At 34.7% G+C, this 24,194-nt stretch overlaps 1 long non-coding RNA gene across 1 annotated transcript; it reads left to right on the forward strand.

Moving 5' to 3' along the window:
* The first annotated feature begins 846 nt into the window (after positions 1 to 846).
* LOC145683271 (uncharacterized) lies at positions 847 to 21,078 on the forward strand. Its single transcript, XR_014130994.1, has 3 exons — positions 847 to 964; positions 8,824 to 8,866; positions 20,770 to 21,078. It is a non-coding gene; the product is annotated as an uncharacterized LOC145683271 (long non-coding RNA).
* The last annotated feature ends 3,116 nt before the right edge of the window (positions 21,079 to 24,194 follow it).

The following is a 24,194-nucleotide window of genomic DNA, read 5'->3' on the forward strand; positions in this document are numbered from 1 at the left end:
AACCGCCCTGAGCATTTCTTCATAGTCTTGTACGTGTGATTATCTTATTAATTGTAAATATTGTAGTCTGATCAAGCAAGGAATTCTCTTTATACTGTTTTATTTTCTGATTGTTTCCTGAAGTTAGCTTCTACACTGAAATGTAAACTATTGGCGACATGCAAAAGCGCCTTTCAAAGATATTCAAAATTTTAGAGAAGTAAAGGGTTATTGTTACCTTTACTTTAATTAGTTTTATGTTTTTAATTACATTTTTGAGTTAGAGCACAGTATTGTAATTTATGAATTTCCCTCGTATGTAAAACTGATTACCAACGGAATTGAAAGAAAGCAAATGGCTTAATGAAGATATGCAAAACTTTCCGAAAGTTTATACCGATATATACACATTTCATTCATTTTCTCTTTATTAGAGTCTCTAATAGAAAGCAGATTCTGGTTTACATTATGCATTATATTGGTTAAAAAATGATAATAATCTATAAGACATAGAAGTTAACAAAGTCTCAAATTATTGTTAGTGTAATAATCAAATCATTTCTTGGTCTACCTTAGACTTATTGCAATGATAAAGTGTATGAATATGCATGTGATTTTATTGAGCGTTGAAAATCGTGAATGTAGTCTGTTATCAGGCTGTGGCAATGCTCACTCTTCTATTGATGTTTTGTCAATACACGACTAATACTTTAGCAAAAGCTGGAAGAAATTCATCATTGACTAACATTTATTTTATTGAATACTTAAAACAGGCTATAAAATGGTATATTATGATTTTGGTATGGTGGTTTTAGTTCTTTGTTTTATAATCATGTTAATAAAAAATGTTTTATTGTGTTGTAATTGCTTCTAATGTATAAAATGTGCAAAGTCACTTCAAATTATTACTTTTTTCATTTGATAGTTTAAATTAAGCAATCGTTACGTTAAGATGCCTCGTTTCACAATGTTGGTTTTCCTTACGGTAAGATATTATAATTTCTTATTGTTCTATTTTAAAAAGTGATTACTTATTCTCGTATTATATATTTTAGAACTCCATGATTTTAAAATACATTTTGGGGCTTGACTTGCAGAAGTCTTGTTTCTTAGGATTGGGGAAGTCTCAGATCCATAGTCCTTATATCATTATCTTTAGAAGGATCCGTGGCTTCAAAGGCGTATTTTTCACTTAACAAATCAGGAGATTATCAGTGAGGTTTTCCACTTTCCTTTATATTTAACTCCTCATGTAGCATAAAATTTGACCTACATGTAAAGTCGGAAATTATCGCATGTCGTAGGTTAGTTGCTAGGTATAATTGAAATACCATGAGTATGTATTTGTTTCGCCTTATTTCGCATTTCCATGTTAAGGTTTTAAGAAACATCATGAGAAAATTCAAGAAAACAGTTATAATTTTAAAAAAAATCAAAGTAAAAACGAAAGTTATTATATTCGTTGTAGAGTAACAGACTGTCACTCACACATTTATAAAAACACACACATAAAGACATAAATATTGTAGTGTTATTCTATGGTATATCATTGTCATCATAGGTATTTTGCCATTATTGATAGGTTACTTCCTACAACTAAGAAGCTTTCATTCACCACGTTCTTCCGATAACCACTGCGTCTTCACGTACGATTTATCTGCTTTGATATCCTCCATTCACGCTGAAATACGTAGGAACAAACCATAGTTCGACCAGGAATGCATTAAACTAGCAGAGAAAAGAAAACAGGCAAAATTACACTGGCTACAAAATCCGAATAAAATAACTACACAAAATTTCGCAGACATCAGGCGGGAAACTTTCAAAACTTTTAGAACAAAGAAACGCGATTTTTTGAAAGCTAAAATTAAGGAACTTGAAGATAATAGTAAAAATAAAAACATTCGGGACATGTATAAGGGGATCAGCGAATTTAAGAAAGGCTATCAACACAAATCTACGGGTGTAGATTCAATTCCGGCTGAGTTAATTTTAGCTGGTGGAGCAAAATTGTGGAACAAGATACACAAACTCATTCTCCTTATCTGGAACAAAAAAGAATTGCCACAAGAGTGGAAAGAATCAATCATTGTTCCAATTCATAAGAAAGGCGACAAATCTGACAGTAATAATTATCGAGGCATTTCTCTTTTATCAACATCCTATAAAATCCTTTCAAATAATCTATTAGCAAGATTGACCCCCTACGCAGATGAAATTATTGGAGATTATTAGTGCGGATGTAGACGAAATCGATCAACTATCGACCAAATTTTTACCATTCGCCAAATACTCGAAAAAAAGTGAGAATACAATACACCGGTACATCAACTATTTATTGATTTTAGAAAGGCGTACGACTCGGTTAGGAGAGAAACATTATACATCGTTCATACAGAACTTAGAATACCGATAAAGCTAGTTACATTAATTAAGATATGCTTAAATGAATCCCAAAGTAAAGTCCGGCTAGGAAAATTTTGGCCACGAGCTTTCACGTCGAAAATGACCTGAAACAAGGAGATGCGTTGTCGCCATTATTATTTAACTTCGTTCTGGAATACGCTATAAGGAAAATCAAAGATAGCAACCAGGGCCTACAGTTGAACGGTATTCACCAGGTTATGGCATATGCTGATGATGTAAACTTAATAGAGGATAATAGGAGAACAATAGAAAGAAATGCAGAGATCTTATTAAACGCTTGCAGGAACATGGGTTTAGAAGTAAATGCAGAGAAAACTAAATACATGGAAGTGCGTCGGGACCGTAATACGGCAAATTGTGGAAGCGTTAATATATTAAATAATACTTTTGATAAAGTGAATAGTTTCAAATAGCTAGGATCAATATTAACAGACGAAAATCATATTCACGATAAAAATTAAATGTCGACTAAAAGCAGGGAATTCGTGTTACTATTCGGTTCAAAATCTCTTGTCGTCGAGAATTCTGTCGAGAAATTTGAAACTTAAAATATATAAAACGATAATCATGCCTGTTGTTCTGTATGGTTGCAAACATGGTCGCTTAATCTAAGAGAAGAACATATACTGAAAGTATTTGAGAACAAGATCCTTAGACGAATATTCGGACTCAAGAGGATCGGGAATGGGGAGTGGCGGAAACTTCATAACGAGGAACTACATAATTTATACGGGTTACCCAACATTGTTAGAGTCGTCAAGTCTAGGAGGCTTAGGTGGGCAGGTCATGTAGCTAGAATAGAAGAAAGTGTGAACACTTTCAAACTCTTGACTGGAAGACCAATCGGAAAAATACCATTAGGAAGACCTAGGCGCTGATGGGAGGACAATATTAAGATGGATCTCGCAGAGATAGGAATACAAACTAGAAACTGGATCCAATTGGCTAAGGATAGAAGTCAGTGGAGGGCTTTTGTGAACGCGGCATTGAACCTCCTTGTTACATAGGTCATAGAGTTAGTTAGTTAGATAGATAGATATCATCCATTATTAATTACATTCCGTTTCGCCTCCTCCTACTCTTTCCTGCTAAAATGAATTTAAAATGTCCCTCATGATACTGTTCCTTCTTAGCTCTTGTCAGAACCAGTTTCTCTTTCCCTCCTTAATAACATCTGAAATTGTCCCTTTCTCTCCTACATTTCAAACATTCTCTCATTCGTTTTCCGCTCGACCCAACTAATTCTCTCAATTCTTCTCCATACACGCATTTGGATGTTTGCAGTCGATTTAGTTACTTCTGTGTGATCTCCAATTTTATGATACATACAGCACAATACTCCGCACGAAGCATTTTACGACTATAAGCATACATATATATACAGGGTGTTTCAGATAAAACGTCCAGTGCTTATAAATCCGAAACGGCTGAGAATAAAAAGATGAAACAAAAACTGAGATAGGAAAATGTCATAGGGCGCATCACATGGTGTTGTTGTGGTGACCCCAAGGGCCCTCCTTCAAGGGGGCCCAGGGGCCAACTTCAAATTTTCAAATGGGAACATGTATTGAATCATACCTCATTCAATAGTCCTTGAAATACGAAACAACTTTTGTATGAAACAATTATCGATTATGTATATATATATATATATATATATATATATATATATATATATATATATATATATATATATATATGTGTGTGTGTGTGTGTGTGTGTGTGTGTGTGTGTGTGTGTGTGTGTTACAACTCAATACACGGGCTGCTCTGCTTGGTTATACTGCGTCTGTGTGCATTATTCCAGCTTTGGAAACAATAAATTTTAAGTTGCTCTTTCGAAAGATAGTGCAGATCTGAGCTTACGTTTCAAGGTTGACAAAAGAATTCCAAACGTGACACGTTGGAATTATGTATGACTTTAAGGAATAAGTGAATCTGTGGAGAGAAATTGAAATCTTCGCAATAGTATCTCGTACTGTATTCTTGCTATGAAAATGCTTCTAAAAGTTAACTGTTTTAGAAGGTAACAATGTACAGTGAAATAAAGGATTTTATGGAACAGTAGCATTGAATGTAACTTATGTTTTTGTTGGATTTTGAGACATTGTAGATTTCTAAAGGATGGGGTTTCTTGGACACAGAATTTTATTGTATATTTACTATATGAGTACATTTTTGCATTGGTAAAGAATATAGTCACATTGAACATCATCCAAGTACATGTCATACAATGTTTTAGCAATTGTGATAAGTTCTTAATATAAAACCAGAAGAAACACTATTTTCAGATACTCCGCGAGAGAGTCTTCCTAACCAAATATCCAGTTGTATCTTCCAGATAATGTTATTAATCACACAAATCCGTTTGAATAAAATTGTGAGCTGAAGTGCAGAATTATTTTTTTTTTCATCTGCAACAAAATGTAATTTACTAAGTGGAATGCATACTTCTAATAAAGTAAGGTTAACGTAGTTACCACTTTTATCAAAGTCAATTAACTAAACAAATTACAACAATTTCGTGTCAAGACATGATATAGATGATTCACAATACTACATATTTCACATGTTTTGATATTAGCGACAACCAACAAAGTTTAAAACTATTTGTCTCAACTTTGCAAAAACAAACTTGACATATGCACTCTCAAAATATACTAATCCGCCCAAAAGCTCACTGGAGATTCAAGGTTATCGGTATTAAGTTAATATTGAGACTCGAATTTCATCACTTGGCAATATAGGAAATTTTCCTGCCTTTTAGCTCTGTTTACAAGTTGTAGAGAGTTAACTATTCATTGACTAATCTGTAAATACTTTGCGCTAAATCAGGCACTTTACTTATTTCCTATTAATTAGTCACCAGGTGACAGAAAATTAAGTACGAAAACTAATTTCCGTGTGCAGATATACAACAAAATGATCAGTATAATCTTGGTTGGTCAAACTAGACAGAATTGAGCACTATAACATAATATGATCCAAGTTTTCGGTATCGAATTCAATGATTCTTCACGATTGTGTTACAAACTTGGACAATACAAACTACAAAAGATCGGACGGAAAGGCCAAAATTCTAATATGGTTACATTTAAAGTCCTTAGTTCATTTAACGTATTTCTGTTAGAAATGGCCATATGATTTATCTCATAGTTAACTGCCGCGCCTTCAGCGCCACAGTCATAGAACTTTGGATAAACAATAAGAAAGTGCGGTATTTTATCCAATGTGTTTAATCATAAGTTCCTAAATGATGGTTTTACGTCTGCGATGCATGCCACATTGAATAAACTAATGATTTGTGGGCTCAGTCATCTATAACACATTATTGGCCTTTCTGTTTGCTGAAGGAAAAATGAATGTCTCAAAATATTTTGACATGCTTGATCTACACAAAGCAATACAGTTTCATGATAAGCAATCTCATGTACTTTTCCAAGATATTGCACCGCTACTCTGAACTTTGCCAGTGAGACATCTTCTTTAAACTATATTTCCACAACAGGACTTGGAAGAGGTGGTCCGATTCCCGTCCCTCCTCAATCCCCTAAAATTACAACCTGTGAATTCGTTTTATTGGGTTATGTCTAGGACATAGTGTACCGTGCTCCCGGGCATGGTGTTGCTAGTTTTAAGGAAAGAATAGCGGTATCTATAGAGACAATTGACGTTAATATGATAGGACGGATTTGGGCCGAGTTGGGATATCGACTAGATACTGTAGTTGCCACCAGAGTTGCACATATAGAACTCAGTTAAAGAACAAGAGAAAACTCTTTTTGAGTTGGTGCATCAAACACATTTTACTTTGTTTCCCTAAATTACTTACAAGCAGAATTATATAATATTGAAGCTGCAAATTCATTTTGGATCATTCTCTATATTAAACAAAATTGAAATTCATTATCTCTCTGCATCTGTTGTTTACTCCGGCGTGCGAGATCCATATTCATTTCCCGACAGAAGCTCCTGTGGTGCTGATTCGACGTTAAACAATATGTGCAGGTCTCACACAACTTCCAGAGACCATACCCCAAGACAGCATAGAACAATATAGTGCCGTTTATAGCAGTTTGATATCTCAATCCGTCCTGAAGATACATTAAACACAGCTCACTTAAAGCAAAATTTTTGACACAACTCAAACTCATGTAATTCCAAGAACTTGTAATTACCCCTTTAAATAATATTCCTGAAATCGTATAGAGCAAGGAAAAACAATAACCGTTTCAAAAAAATCCAACCAATATACCATTTTTAGTAATAGGTAATGTTTCCCATTTTCTTTATATCTCCAAAATTTTTTAATGTATAGAAAATTGCTGGAAACGGCAAAACTTTTAATTATTTGTATTCGAAGCAATGTACGTAATTGGATATTATACTATTTAATTACTTTTTCAAAATATAGTTCCTTGAAGAACGTGAAATTTTGAATAACTTGTAACTGTTTCAATTTGTTCCTAATAAGCTATATGATGAACGCAGTATTCAACATAAATGTACCTTGAATATATATTGTCTCATCCATCAAACTTAGATTATTATTATTATTATTGCAGAACCACCCGAAACCTGATTGCTTTTTATATTAATATTGTTTGTGATATTGATAAATTCTTAGTTTGCAATGCTGCAAAACAAGCTAATTATTATGTGTTTCTGTTTATATGTTGATTTGAAGTATGTAGTAGCGCCTGTTGAAAAATATAATTTTATGTTTAATTACCAACACTGTTAATATGTTTGTACTGCAATGTATATGGGACTATGTTCCCCGGTTGATATTTGCTAAATACGAAATTAAACCTTTAATTGGTAAGCATTGATAGCGTTACCATTAAAATAATTAGTTTGCTTTCATGATTGAATCATGCATCCTGATCATAATTTCGTAATTTTTATATTATTTTTGGACTTTGGCAACAAAATATATGGTGTTTATTTCAAAGCAACGTTGCCAGAAAATAGGTCTTGTATGTAGTTACTGAGCAGTATTGTCCTATAATCAGATTGTTACGGTAAAATATCATCAGAATACTCTCAGTAATTAATAGAAGTTTCGTTGAAATATTTTCCTACAAAAACCACAAATAAAAAATGATAAAAGAACTTTCACGAAACGTAGGATATAAAGCTTCTATAATACTACATTTGACTTTTGGCTGTTGACAAAGATTAGAAGTATCTAAAGACGCTATCCGCAAATCATGTATATGAATATTGTATGTAAGAAATAATGCCAATTAAATTATCACTGAAGTTAAAATTCGTATGGATAACGCAATAGAATGCTATGTTGTTTCTGAGCAACACTACCAAATAAAGGGTGAAGGCGTTACGTATATTGTAATGTCCTGCATGGTTGTGTTTACAAGCGTCCAGCAAGGGCTCCTATTTACAAACTTAAAGCATGTGCATTTTACTATGCTGTACTACGGCTGCAGTCCACTGAGACAATAGCGACACCACTGGTCACAAGACGACGAGGAAACAGCAGCGCCATCTCATCACCTGTAGCACTTATATAACCGAGAGGAGTCCGTCTTCGGACAACAGTTTCGATTGGTCAAATTTCCTTCCTTGATTTACACCCGAGCTCTGAAAATACCCCTCCTAAACCCAAAGCTTCTAATTTGCAGAGGAACTATTCCTCCTAATTTGTTTGCTTCCTCCCCTTGTTTGCAGTGGAGCCTTGTGAGAATCTTTACCTTTCTGTGTGTGCTTGCAATGGACCATAGGAAGATTTCTTATCACAAACCCCGGCGGTCTAGCTTGCAGTGGATCTTTGTTGGGAACATAACCCCTCTCTGCTTCCACTGGAACAGCAAGTACACGTAGCTTGATTCGTAAGTGTTCCTTCTTGAGATCAAGTCTAGGGGAAGCCTACTTAAATGCCAAACATTTAGAGAATTTGCTTCTATTTTGTAATGAAAATAATATGGAATTTTGTATTGAAAACTGGAAGTGGGAAAAATTATTCCGGACTTTAATTTGCTTTCCCTGTGCTTTACCAACAACTGTCCAAGCAATATTTTACAATATATTAGTTTAGAAGTTACAAGGTTGTGTTTGTATAACAATTAGGAGTGTAATATATACAAGAACTTGAACTAAAAATTTTTAGTGACAGATATAATTGGGTATCATTGTATTGTCTTCCGGAATGTATACTCAACTGAAATTGTCAAGGATAGGTTGAGAATGTGGCTTAGGATACAATGTATGCATGTAACGAGATTGGTAGCCTCCGTGCCTCCATGCTCAATTACTAATTTATACATGAAAATTAATGTCGGTATAACACACTACAATGAAAGGTTTAGTAGTACAGAGCCTCATCCCTGACAGCATTGTAGAACTGATCAATTGCAAAATTTAAATCGCCTAAAATATTCTTTCTACTTATTTACAGACTTTTGTGTTATTTCTGGCAGTAGAACTTGTTACTTCCGAAGGTAAGCTTTTGTTAGTGTAATTATATTTTTAAACAAGTAAATCATAAATTATTTACATACTTATTCTGAATAAATTTCTTTACAAAATAAAAATCCAAAATTTACGCATTTAAATTTTAATACAAAATAATATATATAATTAGAATTGAAACAGAGAATTTATTATCAGTAAATCAGAATGTAACATGTGAATGATATGCATTTATGGTTATCCGTCAAAAATGTTAATACTTTGATTTCAGTAGATATACTTCACATTTTGCATTATCTGTAAGTATATTTTTGTACTCATGCTTAGGAATAGAAGCTGTTACTGTGAGTTCTGATTCTACTGGGAAAATAATTATATAAAATTAAATTATATTCCAGGAAGATATTATAGTTGTCATTTCCAGATGGTATCCAAGAACTCAACAACGGAAGACTCCAGATCCAACAAACAAAATTCAATCCTCCAAATGATTTCTGTGAGCACCTACTCGAGTACAAGATATCAAAGACAATCACTATTTTTTTGTAGTAAGCACAAAATTTCCCAGACGCCCGCTGAAACTTTACGGGTCTTACTAATGCAAACAACACAAAGGAAATATGAAATAAATTGTTCGCGGTGGGACTATAAAGGGTGTAAATATTAAAGGTAGCATCATACAATAGATTAATAGAAAATTGAAAACATTTTTTCTTGAATGACTGGCCTAACAGAGAGCCATGTTGCAAAACATTGCATTTGACATAAATTTGACATTGATGTGCACCGACTAGTTAGATCTTAACTTTCCAAAACCGTCTGAGCATTTCCGTTTGTTATTAATGACACTCACTTGATTTCAAAGCCTTACTACTATTAATTACAGTGTAGCACAATACTCTATTTTCACTAATTATCATTTTTGTCTATTTCAATACGAATCCTGCATTTCTCTGTCGCGATGTCAGAGAAATAGGCTGAGTCATGCGTGGATTCCGCATCATTACACTAGTTTGATGCTGAGAGTTGTGATGTGAGTTGCGACTGGATTCGTTTCTGCTTGTGTATAGTATAATCATGGGAAGACATCGAAGGCCTTGAATTATTCTTGACACCCATTGTGTACTCACAAAATGCTGACCTATGTTTTTCTAGTATATTCTTGTGACAATATTTCATTAGCAAAGGGGAAAACGTAATTGTATTACAGTACTTATATCTTAACTTTACCACGTGCTAAGTTTGAGACAGTTTCTTTTCCTTTTTTCATTTACACAATGACCGACAATACTTATTCTATTTTCTGCTATTATATCCAATCCCATATTTACCGTTTTACAAAGGTTTCCAACAAAAGCGTGTCCAAATACCTTTAAGTTGATTTCTGTTGTATTCCTAGCGGGTGGATCTACTTGTGAAAAATTGTGAAAGCTGCAGTTTGTATGGGATGTAAAAATGTGTTTGTTAAAAAAAAAAGTAATAATCATAGAGCTTCTCCTATCATGACAGCGCCAATAGCGGGATTAGAGCGAACTAGATTCCTCGTTTAAATTTTGGTTTGAAGGCAACAGCACTTTAGCTATCTTGGATTTTTAAGTGGGTATTTATCTACGAGACAGAAACCATGGGGCAATTTACGGAAGTTATACGTAAAACGAAACATTCCATTTGAGAGGACCTATTTCCTGTTTGTTATTAAATGTATCACTACAGTTTCTTTATTATGAATTAAAAGTTGAAACCTTGATTATCATTTTCCCGCAAACTCAATGTTTAGATATATTAATATGTTGTTACAGCTTTCGTTCTGAATGTGTATTTGATCGTTCTTTAAATCTCAAAATTTGCATAGATGTATTTGACAGTGCACGTAATTTAATCACTAATTCTGGACCTGATAAATATTACATTGTGTGGATGTGATCGAAGGGTGCATCGTCCCACATAACGACAGCTGTACTCAGACATGATATATATATATGAAGAGATCACGTTACAGGGAGCATGATATACTGAGTTGCCAGATTTAACTCTTTTAAAGATACCTGCTTAAAAGGATCATATTTAATTCTTAGACAGGCGTGTCAATTTGCGTAACATTAGCAGACATCTAAGAAAAATCAATTCCCACATGTTTATTTCCTTATAGTTAGCAATTCTATGTACGTAACCATTTATAAACTCCTCATGCCATCATAGTATATCATACAAAGATTATGATAAGTAGTATTCTAGTCGTGAAACTTTGAAGTTAATGATTTTTTCTACCTTTATATATTACAACTACATTTTTGCGACAGTTAATATTATATTGGTTCATAATAATGTTATAATACATACCATACTATTTCATTATTAGCTTATAATCATGTTGTTACTCGCAGGGCTGCCAACTGCATTGATATTTTTGTAACCTTTCGATCAATAACATGTCCGGAAATTTAAGTATACTCCCAACTTGCATCTGGTTGAAACAAACAAATTATTACCTCTCAATTACATATGAAACACCTTCAACTGCATCAGTTCACTTGTCAGAAAAAATGAGTAGATGCAAGAGCAAGAGATGAGAACCTATACAAACAGCGTAGTTACGTTGTTAGAATTAACAGTGGGTTACCCTTCAACACTCACACTAAAGTGTAGAGTATTGAAAGAAGTAAACACCTAAGTACCATACCAAAGAGACGGCCTTTAACAATATCGTTATTACTGTATGAAATACAATTTAATGTACTTAGAGCAATAGTTTAGAGTACTAAAATATAAGTACTCAGTGACGACGTAAGTCGCCAAACCCAAATTGACTATAAGTTGCCTAGAAAGTAGAAGGGAAAAACCTACACAACGTAATATCTCTGTAGTACAGTAAAATTATCAAGATATATTTCCATGATGAGTTTGGTCGGAATCGGATAATAGCATTTTCGTTCTAAATATTCATCTTTTCTTCTTTTTGCAAAATTACCTAATTCATTTTGGACTTCAACTTTCATGCACCATAATATGTTACAACATAATATTTCATGTAAGTACTAAGCTTGTCAAGGTATACTACCATGTTAAACTTTTTGAGTTATAGATGAATTTTAATTATCGAATGAGGTTCTATGAGTATCATTAATGTTCTTTAGAAATAACTCAAATGAAGGCATAAAATCAAAAATCTTAATCCTTCATATTTCTTTAAAGTAAATTTCGTATATGCGCTGTAATCATCCTCTTTTCTCTACATTCTGAGTCTGCAAAACTACCCAGCGCAAATGAAAGAGAAATCCATTTTTAACGCCCGCTGTAATTAAATTACTTAGTAGGAAAACCCAATAACACTGAGACGTTATGTTCATAGTAAAGAAGCACAAACAAATTACTCTCCCTGACCACTCTATCAAAGTTCCGGTTGTTTCTAAGATATTATCTGCGTTTCCTAAAGTTCAATATGTTTTGTCGGCAATGAGGCTATAAAATATATGAATCTGCAGCCATAGTTTCAGTGTAAAATGGCTGCCTTGCAGTATCTGGAACTTTGGCAAATAAATAAATAAATAAATAATAAAATGAATATGGTAGAATCTGTTTAAAAGTTAATGCTCTTACACCTAAATTGTATCCAGTATCATGTGCACGAAAACCACTTCATCAGACAGAAAGCATGGTCTCCATTTTGTTTTAATATTTCAGTAAATGTTAATCGCAGAGTAGAAAGTACAACGGTACAACGGTACAATGGTACCTTGTATATTAATATTAGGCTTATACAGTGGTACATTATATATTAACACTAGCCTGCTGATTTATATATGCAGAAGAAGAAAAAGAATTGTAGTGTGAATGTTTATAAAAGATAGATATTCGAATGTTTAAAATAATAAGGTTGATAATACGTTGTTGGCATGAGAACATAAGATAGAGGATATAAAAAAATGGAAGAAAATCACTAAAGGAAGTATGTGTATCTTTTTTAGTGTGGCTCTTATTTAATTTAATTTGTGTTGCGAACCAAGGCTCTACAGCGATTATATATCATATCGTTGTAAAAGAGGCAGTAAGAATGGGTTGAAAATCAAATTTAGTTTATGCATTCACAAATTTAGGCCATATGCAAGATGGTACCAAAATCCTAAAATAAGAAAATACACCATCATATATTACGAGTGAAAGACCTATGGGAGACTGTAAGCTATTTAGGTCTTCTGAGACCGCTCAAAAGAGAGCAACTTTGACATTTTCCGGAGCAATCATTACACATTTCTAAATTGCCGTAGTATTGAATGAACACAATGAAGGACAATTATATTCAAACAAACGCAGAAATCTATGAAAACATTTGCAACTGAACAGTTTTTGTCCTAATCGTGTTGCAGCAGTCACTTAAATTAATTCTTATTCTTATAATAAAAATACGACATGAACATGTTTAGTAACAAAGGCTTCGTATAATATACCGAACTATAGCAAACAAGAGCTAATATCACGAAAATTCGTTTTCTTGCAGTATGTATCATATTCTTCTTTAGATCATTACTACGACAGCCATAGCTATTTTATTTTTTGTATTCCTGTGTATATTGTACAATCGCTTCAGGGCTCGACCAGCTATAGCACTCTACCCTAACATCGAGATTTCTCAACCAGTACCGATAAAATCGTTTCATTGAGCATCAAAGAGAATGCTAACTTCGCAACAATGTACTACAGCCACTACTATAAGTAACCTAGTGTATACATACTAATTAAAACCACATTAGCTTCGACACCTACTTCACGAATGATCCTTAGGTTAAAGGACAAGCTTTTATTGCTTCAACTTTAATAATATTTGTGTGATAGCATTAAATACTCTCCCTCAATATCTCCAGCTTGTCGCGGAGGGTAAAGAGCTTGCGTACTCTAATGATACCAAGAGCTATGCCGGAGATAGCATCGCTATCAGAGGGCTTCCCATGCCGGACAGGTCTCTAGGGATAGGAGTCACACGAAGAGAGATATTATGGTGTTGGGCAGTAACTCTACCATTATCACACTGAGGGTGAAGATGATTGACATCAGCAAGATTCAGATGTGGACAAAAAAAGGCAGGGACAGGCTGTACTCTATGGCTGTTTCACTGCGAGGTATAGTTACCTGGAACACCACCACTTTACTCAGTCCAGAGGAAACAACGTGGAAAGAGAAATAAGAGAATAGTATTATTGAATACGACACCACTGTTACACAGAGGGTCGTCCCCGGCAGTGAAGGGAAATACAGCAGGGCCTCCACGATCGTTATCAAACGAAATCCTGCAGGATAGGAACCTGGAACGTGCGATCATTGTTACAGTGTGGAAAACTAAAAAACCTGAAGAAAGAAATGGAATGCATGAAGATGGGTATCTTGGGAATCAGCTAATTTAGATGGACTGATTTAGGAGACGTATGGAACGGAGACTCCAGAATGATTTAGTCAGGAGCTGTAAACGGTACTGCATGAGTCGGTTTTGTCTTGAATATGAAGATAGGACAGAAAGTTATAGGCAGTTGGAAATACAGTGAAAGGACAATCAAGTTGAAGATAGCAACCGAACCGAGAAACATGACGATAATCCAAGTATATATGCCTACATCAACTACACATATGAGAAAGTATAAGAACTCTATGAGCAAATAGAAGAAGTATTGATGAAAGTTGAAGACGAGGACTATTTAATCACAATGGGTGACTGAAACGCAGTGGTCGGCGAAGTCAAAGAAGAGAATGTAACTGGGAATTTCGGCCTAGGAGAAAGGAATATGAGAGATACACGATTAATTGAGTTCTGCTAAAGCCATAATCTGACTGTAACAAACACTCTCTTCGAACAACCACGAAGAAGAAGGTACAAATGGTAATGAAAAGGTAATTTGCAAATGTCACAGACAAAGAGACGCCCACGGTACCTTTAGTAGGTAATTACATCAACGCGAAATGGGAAGCCATGAAAGCATTGATTACAAAAGCTGCAACGAGCACATAGCAAGAGAAACTAGAACCCAATATAAAAACTTGATAACAGCAGAAATAAAGCTAAAGTCAGGAAAATCAAGAATTGATCTAACGAGGCAGGTGCATTTATCGGATGTGGAGTAGTATTTGCTTGTGCTGGTGGTCGTAGTGGAACTACAAGTTCTGGATGGGCCTGATTAGCTGCTGGTTTAGCTTTACACTTGAAGCTATATGCCGGGTACTGATCATTGCAAGTGGCACATTTAGGTGGTAACTGTAGGTTGCTACAAATTCTTGTGGTATGTGGGCACGCACAATATCCGCATTTACTTGTGCTTTTACAATCCGATGTATGATGAGCATTATAGACCTGACACTGTTCACCCTGGCATAGGAACAGTTGTCCTTGATGGTTCGACGCGGTGTTTATGATTGTAAATGTAAGCACCTGCTGCTAACAACTCATCAATAGTGTCTTGATACGTGGTTAGGACACGAACCATGCATGTTGGTCCTTGGTCATTTCAAATTCGCAAGACTTTAGTGATGGTATGACCCTCCATCTTGAGCTCGTCTTGTATTTCGTCATCTGTATAAGATGAGTCAACACCACGGATGAATACAAATAGTAATGGGGAACGTTTCGGAGGTGGAGGCTGCTTGCGAGTGGATGATGTGAGTGCTTGAATCTCCACATCCCGACCAAAGGTATCAATAGGCACCTTGTTTTTAATGGTAGTAAGGAGAGATGGATCGGATGTTTTTAGAATGACGCCGTTTCTAGTATGCAAGATTTGTGTGATCGCACCTCTAGGAAGATATTTACGAAGTTGAATTGCGACTAACTTTGCATTGCTGAACTTCGTATCGAAATTTGTGAGCAGCATGGAATAGATGGTAGACACAGGAAGCGTGTTGTTATCGCTTGGAGATGCAGCTGTCTCCATTGGAATCTCATCTGGATCCGATGTAGACACAAGATGTTTCTTTGATGGTGGAGATTGCTGAAGACGTTTGGAATAGCTATCGTTCGATGTTAGGAGTTGTGGTGATCTACTACGGACGATACAATTGAAGAAGCAGAGGCAATGGAAGCTCGAAACTATCGGCGTTGCTGTGATTTACTGGTGGATGAATGGCATTGCCTAGGATCCTTCCGAAGCTGAGTCTTCCTAGGACTCTCGGATGGTACAAGAACTTGAGGTAACCCCTGATGTTTGCCTTTTGTCCATTTGCCTGGGCCCAATCGTGAGTCCGCCATCGAAAAATCCGTACTTGGGCGAATGGCCGAATGAAAAGATGTGTTGCGCTTACAGGTGAGTAATGATGACAAAATGTTTCACCCTCCAGCACTGAAAAGCGCTGTCAATCCCAGTGAGAGCGTATGCATGCTGGTTTCGATTGTGCGTATGCAACACAACGTCCTCGAAGCCACGTTAACACTTCCGAGCTTGGCTTTGTACAAAAGACAGTTTGTGAGGTATTTTACGTAAGCTGATGAGTATTTAAGAACGACTGAGCTCCAACCTATAACTTTAGCTTTCAAACCTTTGGTTTACGTCTATTTGTGATTTCACGTTTATAACAAAGACAAATATTGTTTTAAAAGGTGTACTTTAAATAAATAACTTAAAGAGATTTTTTCACAAAGTTTATCCTTTTAAATGATTGTTCAAAGACTTTCCATTTTAATAAGCCTTCTCCGAAATAAATGCAAATGAATTGTCCTGTCATCTCTGGAGTTTTTTAAACTATACGTTTGTAGACTTTTATATCTTTGTGGCAAATCATTTCGACAGTGAGTTCTCAGAAACTACAACCTCTAGAAAGATAACGTTTTCACTGATCAATTGCAAATTTTGCATAGATTGTCTGTTTCTAACTCAATATTAAAACAAACATGGCTGCTATTTATTTATTACACTTTTGCGTGTACACTGGAAGTGTTGAAATTTTTTTAAAAAACTAAATCATCATATCCTACCTATTATACATTCCAACACCATATAATTGTATATAGTTGCTGCATATTTCTCAGGTGTGTGTTTCATGGCCAAATTATAATGAAGAACGTAGAATAACCATTTGTCCAGTCTAAGTTGAATCTTTATTGTTTGTAGTGTTTTGCCCTATGAACACCATATACCACTGACATTATAATTGATTGAATGTGTAATGTATTAGCTTATTTTAAAAAGTATAAAACGATAATCATAATTGTTGCTCTTTATGTTTGCGAAATATGGTCTCTTACTCGGAACGAAGAACATAGATTAAAAGTATTTGAGAACAAGATCCGGAGACGAATATTCGGACCGAAGAGAAATGGGAATAGGGATTCTTTATAAGGAGGAACTACATAATTTATACGGTTTATCCAACATTATTAGGGTAATCAAATCTAGGAGGCTCAGGTGGGCAGGTCATGTAGCCAGAGTGGAAGAAATAATGAACGCTTTCAAAACGTTAACTGGAAGACCAGCCGGAAAACGACCATTAGGAAGCTTTAGGCGCAGATGGGAGGACAATATTAAGATGAATCTAGCAGAGATATGAATACAAAGTAGAAACTGGCTAAGGATAGAAGTCAATAGAAAGCTTTTGTGAACGCGGCATTGAACTCTGGGTTCCATAGGCCATAGAGTTACTTACTTTATGTATTTGCTTATTACATACTACATGAAAGAAGAAAGAAAACACAGATCATAAATGAATTAAAAACTCCAACCGAAAGTAGGCTAAAATCTTGAAAACGGTACGAGATATTGAAAAGGTAATCGAAAAAATCTCCCCTTTATGGTATATCTTGCTGATTTTTACCAAGACTTCTTTCACTTGTATTTGCAAAGGGACATGTACAGATGTGAGGAATAACAAGTAGATTCATGCTCATATATGAATGATGCGCTGTGAAGAGCGCAGGTTCAGCTAGTCTATCTATCTATTAAAATGCTACAATAGCAATTGAAAGCGCCTAAGCTCCGACCTGTAACTTTGGCTTTCAAATCTTTCATTCACGGTTATGTGTGATTTCACGTTTAACAGAGACAAACATTTTTAGTATTTGTACTTTAAACAGTCTAAATTAGTTAATTATATGTTTTTCATAAAGTTTATGATATAAAATTATTGTTCAAAGCCTTTGTATTTTAATAAGCCTTGTCGCAAATCAATGCATGTGAATTGTGCTTCCATTTTCCGAGTTCTTGTAAACTATGTTTATATATTTGTGGTCAATCCTTTCGACAATTAGATCTCGGAAACTACAAACTCTAGAAAGATGTTTTCACTGATCGATTGGAAATTTTGCGCAGATTGTCCAGTTCTAATTTAATATTTGAAATAACATGACCATTGTTTCTTTATATTTTTTTTTAGTTTACACTGGAAGCGTTGCAATTTAAATAAAAACTAAAGCATTATATCCTTTGCGATATACATTCCGACAGCAGATTGTTTTATATTGGGTTGTATATGTCTCAGGCGTTTGTTTCATGACCAAATAATAATGAAACAGGAAGGATAACCATTTCTCGAGTCTAAGATAAATCTTAATTTTTTTTAGTATTTTGCCCAATGAACAACATATATAACTGAAATTATAAATAATTGTATATGTAATGTATTTGCTTATTACATACTGCATGCAAGAAGAAAGAATACACTGGTCATACATGAATTAGAAACTCCAACCGAAAGTACGCTCAAATCTTGCAAACGGTGCGAGATAATGAGAAAAAGTAATCGAAAAATCTCCCCTTTATGATACATCTTGCCGATTTTTTGTTTAAAGTCAAGACGTCTTTCACTTGCGTATGTAAAGGAACATGTATAGATGTTGCGAGGAATGAGAAGGAGATTTATGCTCATATGCGAATGATGCGCTGTGTACAGAGCACAGGTTCAGCTAGTTCTATATATTAAAATGCTAGGTTTATATGTTTGTCTCTAATCCTTTCGACAATGAGATCTCGAAAATAACACGTGCTAGAAACGTGCCGTTTTCGCTGACCCATTCCAAATTTTGTATAGATTGTCCAGTTTGCATTCAAATTTTCAAAAACGGTGTCCTTATTGTTCTATTCAACGTTTTAGCGGCCGTTTATAGTCCATAAGATTAACATTGTTGCAGGCCGAAACTACGCTGTTAGGCAACCAGCAGCGAAGTTGCGTATGGCGAGTTCATGGACATTCCAGGCACTTTGGTTAAATCTGAATGGCAAAATCTATTGCATGCTGGCAACTTCAAGGACCTCAAGAGACGCAGTTAGGCGTACTCGGAAGAATATGGATTTATAAGAAAAAATATTTCGATTTGATATATTGTTACTTCCTCAAATTTGCTATAAATTCACTCCAACATCTATCGTAACGGTTTACTTCCTTTGCCAGTCTCCTATCCTTTACTTGCGTGAGTAAGGAGACATGCACAGTGGGAAGGAGATTCATGGTCATAATACAACGATGTGGTGATTAGACTCCGCAGTTTCATCTAGTAAGATATAAAATTTCCAAGCAAACAATGAATTTTGTAATTATGTACTGTTCAATGATTACGTTTAGAACAAAATACGTTAATCCTTAAAAGCAGCTCTCTCCATCACAATGGGGATTTAGAGAGCTAACTTTGTGTCATGGCAATATTCTATAGCAACAAAAGAATGCAATTGTTTTGCATACAAAATATATTTTGTCATTACTATAGTTAGAACATTGTGATGCCATATTATGAATTAAATATAAAGATTATTTAGTAGTGTAAGGAGAATTTCATTAAAGAAATGGGGGTTGAAGTATTCAAGTTGAATTATTTCTTTATTTTGTACGCACATATTAATATTCTTTTTCTTAGAATCTTGTTCAAGCGAGATAAAAACGGCACATTTTCATATACGTTTGATTGACTTAATAATAAACACAGTACACTTTATTAATACAATTGTTTATTTGTACGAAATCTGTAAATTTGAAAATAAACTGTATGTTTTGGTTTTAATTTGAACTCCCTACAATCTGAACTAACCTCGGACGCATCTAACTTTAATTACCTTGAGGATCCAATTCTAGCTATATGAATAGTGTACGTGCTGTCACCGCTGGAAATGCAGGTTTTAGTCTCGCTGCGATCATGTGTGTTTGGATTCACACATTATATCTTAGTTTCAAATGCCGTAAAACCTAGGTGCTGAATTGGACTCTAAACTGTATACTGTAATGTACTGCATGTTTGTGTTTATAAACATTACATGTGCTCCTGTTTGTAAACAAAAACCACATGCATTATACGATGGAGTACTATACCTGACGTTGGATTACTACAGGAACCAGAGGACAAACCACCAGCACCATCTACAAGTTACATGACCACAAGGAAGCAGCAATGCCACCTTCGTCAAGACGCCTATAAAATGAAGATATTTGAACGGACAGTCACCAGTCTGCGATTGGCCTCCCTCCTCTAGTTTGCCAGAAGCTCTAGGAAACACGCAACTTAAAAGCCTCTAGTTTACTGCGGAACCCTAGGCTTAAAATCAACCCGCCTAAAGTTGCAAGGAGTTCTATCGAGAGTCCAACCTCAGTTGCTTACCCTACTTCGGGGCTCTGTGACTCCCTCACTGCTTGCTTTGCAACATTGAGGTTTCCTACACTACGGTGCTTAGCTTATATGGAGATCTCTACAGGCTCCAGTTTGTGCCTCATATTAGCGAAAGTTATATTCTAATATTACTGTAGATACTGTTGTATTTTATTAAAAGATTTCATAATAAACTGGTAGTTGTAATCGATTCCAGACACTCTAGTTTTACTTCTTCTAGATCTATGTTTCCCACTAAGGGAATATTTTTTACAATATAAATAAACCAAATTCAACTTCTCATACTTTATTGTAAATATGTAATCATTTCTTGCGTTATTACTACTTGTTAAACATTTCTAATTGAAATTAACCTGATATATTGTTTTTCAGATGAACAAGGCGATTCTCCAAATGACCGGGACAAAGTAGATCCTCCGCCATTTGTAGATGAAGACGATGCAGGAGGAAGAGTAGAGACTTCTGAGAACCACAAAAAGAATAATGAGGAGGATTAGTCATAATGTAAAGAAAAGTTTATTTAATGTAATGTCTCAAATTAGAAAGAATTCTACGTGTAATGAAGTAAATACGGATAAAATATTCTAATATGAGTGTTACATTCTTTTAATAGTAAATGAGTAAACAATTATTGCCTCACTATTCGTATAAAAATATATCAATACATCTCTGGAAGTATGTTTATGCAGAAAGGAAATAAATTTATGTTAGAATATATATATATCGGTTTGTCACTCTTATCACTCTCTTGAGTGTCCTAGTAGTGTTCTCACTCACTGTATTATTTCCTCGAATAAACTGAGTACCTCTCCTTCGATAAGACTGTGTTTTACTTTTGAAGAAATTCGCAAGCTTCGAGTGACTGAATCAGAGGCGACGAAAAATCTGTGGGGAAAATTGACATTCGTGCGGAGTCTTGATGTTTTCCTTGTAATGAATTTTCTGTGCAAAATAATTTGTTTATTTCTGGCCTCTAGTGCTTTCTCGAATGATTGACCAATGAGAGTACAAGAGGAGAGGATATTTTTTCCGTGAACCACGACCTTACGTACACTGATAGGTATTGAAAACCAAGAGTATTTACATAAATTTCCCTCATGATTTATCCATAGTTCAAACTTGTAGAAATTGATCTGTAACCTAGAGTTAAAACCTTCATGATAGCATGAAAACATTTCATTACATCAATATCAACACGCATTATTTGTCCAAATATTTACCTATTTCTGAAAATAATTCGAATCGCATTCCCGTAATTGCCTTTTCTGTTTACTGTCTCATAAAGTCAGAACGAAAACTTAGTTCGTTTTGCGACTGTTTCTTCTTTGGGAAAGAATGCATTTTCCTTATAGCCTTGTAAATTACAAATTTGTAGGTAAAAACTGTGTGATGTATTCAGAAAAATATATCGAAAAATGAATAGAAGAAACGTACATGGAACGCCATTTTTATTTATTATGTTGCATTAAATTAAACAGAAATCGTGAATTTCATTCGGCCTTACCCTACATAAATAGCAAGTTTGAGAGAAACATTTTATACAGAAAATCGCATTGCAAACCTTGCAGAAAAGTAATGGCTGCTTCATAAAACATCATTGTCATTTGTATGAACCTTGAAAATTTCATTTGGTAATTCTAGTTGTAATTTTTCTTACTTCTACAGTAATACTGAAATGTCAAATTTTATAAAATCAAATAGTATAGGTAAGCAGATTCCTTTAGATGAGAACACAGGGATGATCCAAAACACTTTACTATCATCTATGCGTAATTGGATCGGAATCATGAAAATAGAAAGATATCTTTGCCAGTGTTATCTTCTTTGGAAAATTTTGTGTTTATCGGTGTCTCAAACCCACTTGTTTACAAGTTCCAGTACACTTTTTAGAGGTAACCGCTAACTCTACGAATGTTAGTATGAAGTACAAGTATTTCCGAAGGGTGACTGTACAGAAATTGTTGTTGACATACCTGTATAGATTAAGTTATTACTGATCAATAGCATTTCTCTTTGTTAATTTTTATTTTATTATATGACACGTTCAGTGAACTCCTCAGCATTTTGGAATGACTGCAAATAATATTGTAGAGATGAGTCCACAGATTTGTATCCACTATTAAAGCAACAGATTTTTCTGGTGAGAGCTCAGACGATTTTATACTGTGGAGCACCGACTCAAGGGATTCCTTCATCTTCAGTTCCTCTCTGGGGAGAAGCACTTGAAAGTCCACTAAAAATAAAGCACAATCACTACTTTTTGTGATACAATTATTAATACTTTTTGTGGTACTTTTACTGAAGGATTCCTGATACTTTTTGTGATAGAAGTTTTGTGATACTTTTAACGTACAGATATTCCAAATGTCTGTATATACCGTGTAGGTCAACTTCTGGCATTCACTTGACATAATTGTTGAAAAAAATCGTTCTTTCGCTAATTATAATCTTATTTTCCTGTAAAAGCTTTGTGGAAATATAGCATTATCCTACTTATCATAAATGAAATTCAACGGAGCACTAAAAGTAATTGTTGAAATATTACATTTTTTTTTAGGATTTTCGTATAAATATAGCATCGAGACAAATGCCGTAAAATTATAGTGCAGAAAACACATACAAAAGTGAGAGTTGTCGAAGCTAGTTGTCGTACGAAGGCAGCAGGCGCATCAGCGACGGTGTTCGTAGGTGTAAGCGAATGTAGTAAATTAAATATGCTTTCGCAATGCCACGAGAGGTTTCACACTAGTAATTTTACACTTGTGAGCATAAAATACAGCTATTTTGATTGTGCAGAAATATTTTGCCGATGGAAAGTAGTATCAAATAAAGTCAACTTTCGTATGCACTCATTTATTTTAGTCTGCGTAAAGAACTTGTAATAACTTTATTTTAGTAACCCTACACTTTTAAACATATAACAAAATTGCTTTATTTAGTATTTAGTTCTCCCTACTGCAGGAATTTCATTCTTACAAACGCGTCTTTCTATGTTGAATATTTAACTTTAATTGTAACTTTTTTACAACGTATTGTGGCGAACCTAGTTTAGCACCATATTTCCAATATGTTTGCATGTTGTACCTTACTTAAACACAAAAAGTTAATATGTATTAAATATTAATATTAATTTGATTGTATCATTTAACTTAAAGTACATAATGTTTATGACACTTACGGCTGTTAATAATCATTATAAATTTCCAATCGAAGACATATATTTTAATCACGCTTGAGGCTAGCCATAGAAACTAAATACAGATTTCTTATTGATTCTAGTTATCCGTTTCTTGCCAGGTAGCATACATATAGCATAAATCAAACGCAAGTTGCTGTCGGTCTTCGTAGCCGAGTATGCTAGCGAGCGAGCTAGTAATAAAGTGGGTTAAAACACGGTAGAAAGAAAGTTTTTTATTCTCTTCAATTTCCATAACACTTTTGTCATTAAACTAAGATGCAAATAAAACTTGTGCGCAATATATAATGCATACATTGTGTGTTCCACCATGTACTAGACATTTCTGATAGTTCTTATAAGTAATGAAGTTATAAACCAGAGGAGAGTTATGGTGTTGGACTCTCGCGAAGCGAGGGTGTATTGGGGAGTTAGAGAAGGTCACACACAACTTTATTGATAAAACAAGGATTTACTCCACCTTGCGAAACATAACTGAACGAGCAAAGGGGTTAGAAGGCCCGCAGAGCTCGAGTTTTGATACCTCTGCCCTCATGGTAATAGCACGTGACATTATGTCACTCTCGGCAGGTGCAACTTCGATGTCAATATAATCTCACGC

The sequence above is a fragment of the Thermobia domestica genome, chromosome 4 (assembly GCF_964235325.1).
Source record: "Thermobia domestica chromosome 4, izTheDome1.hap1.1, whole genome shotgun sequence".
Lineage (NCBI taxonomy): Eukaryota > Metazoa > Arthropoda > Insecta > Zygentoma > Lepismatidae > Thermobia > Thermobia domestica.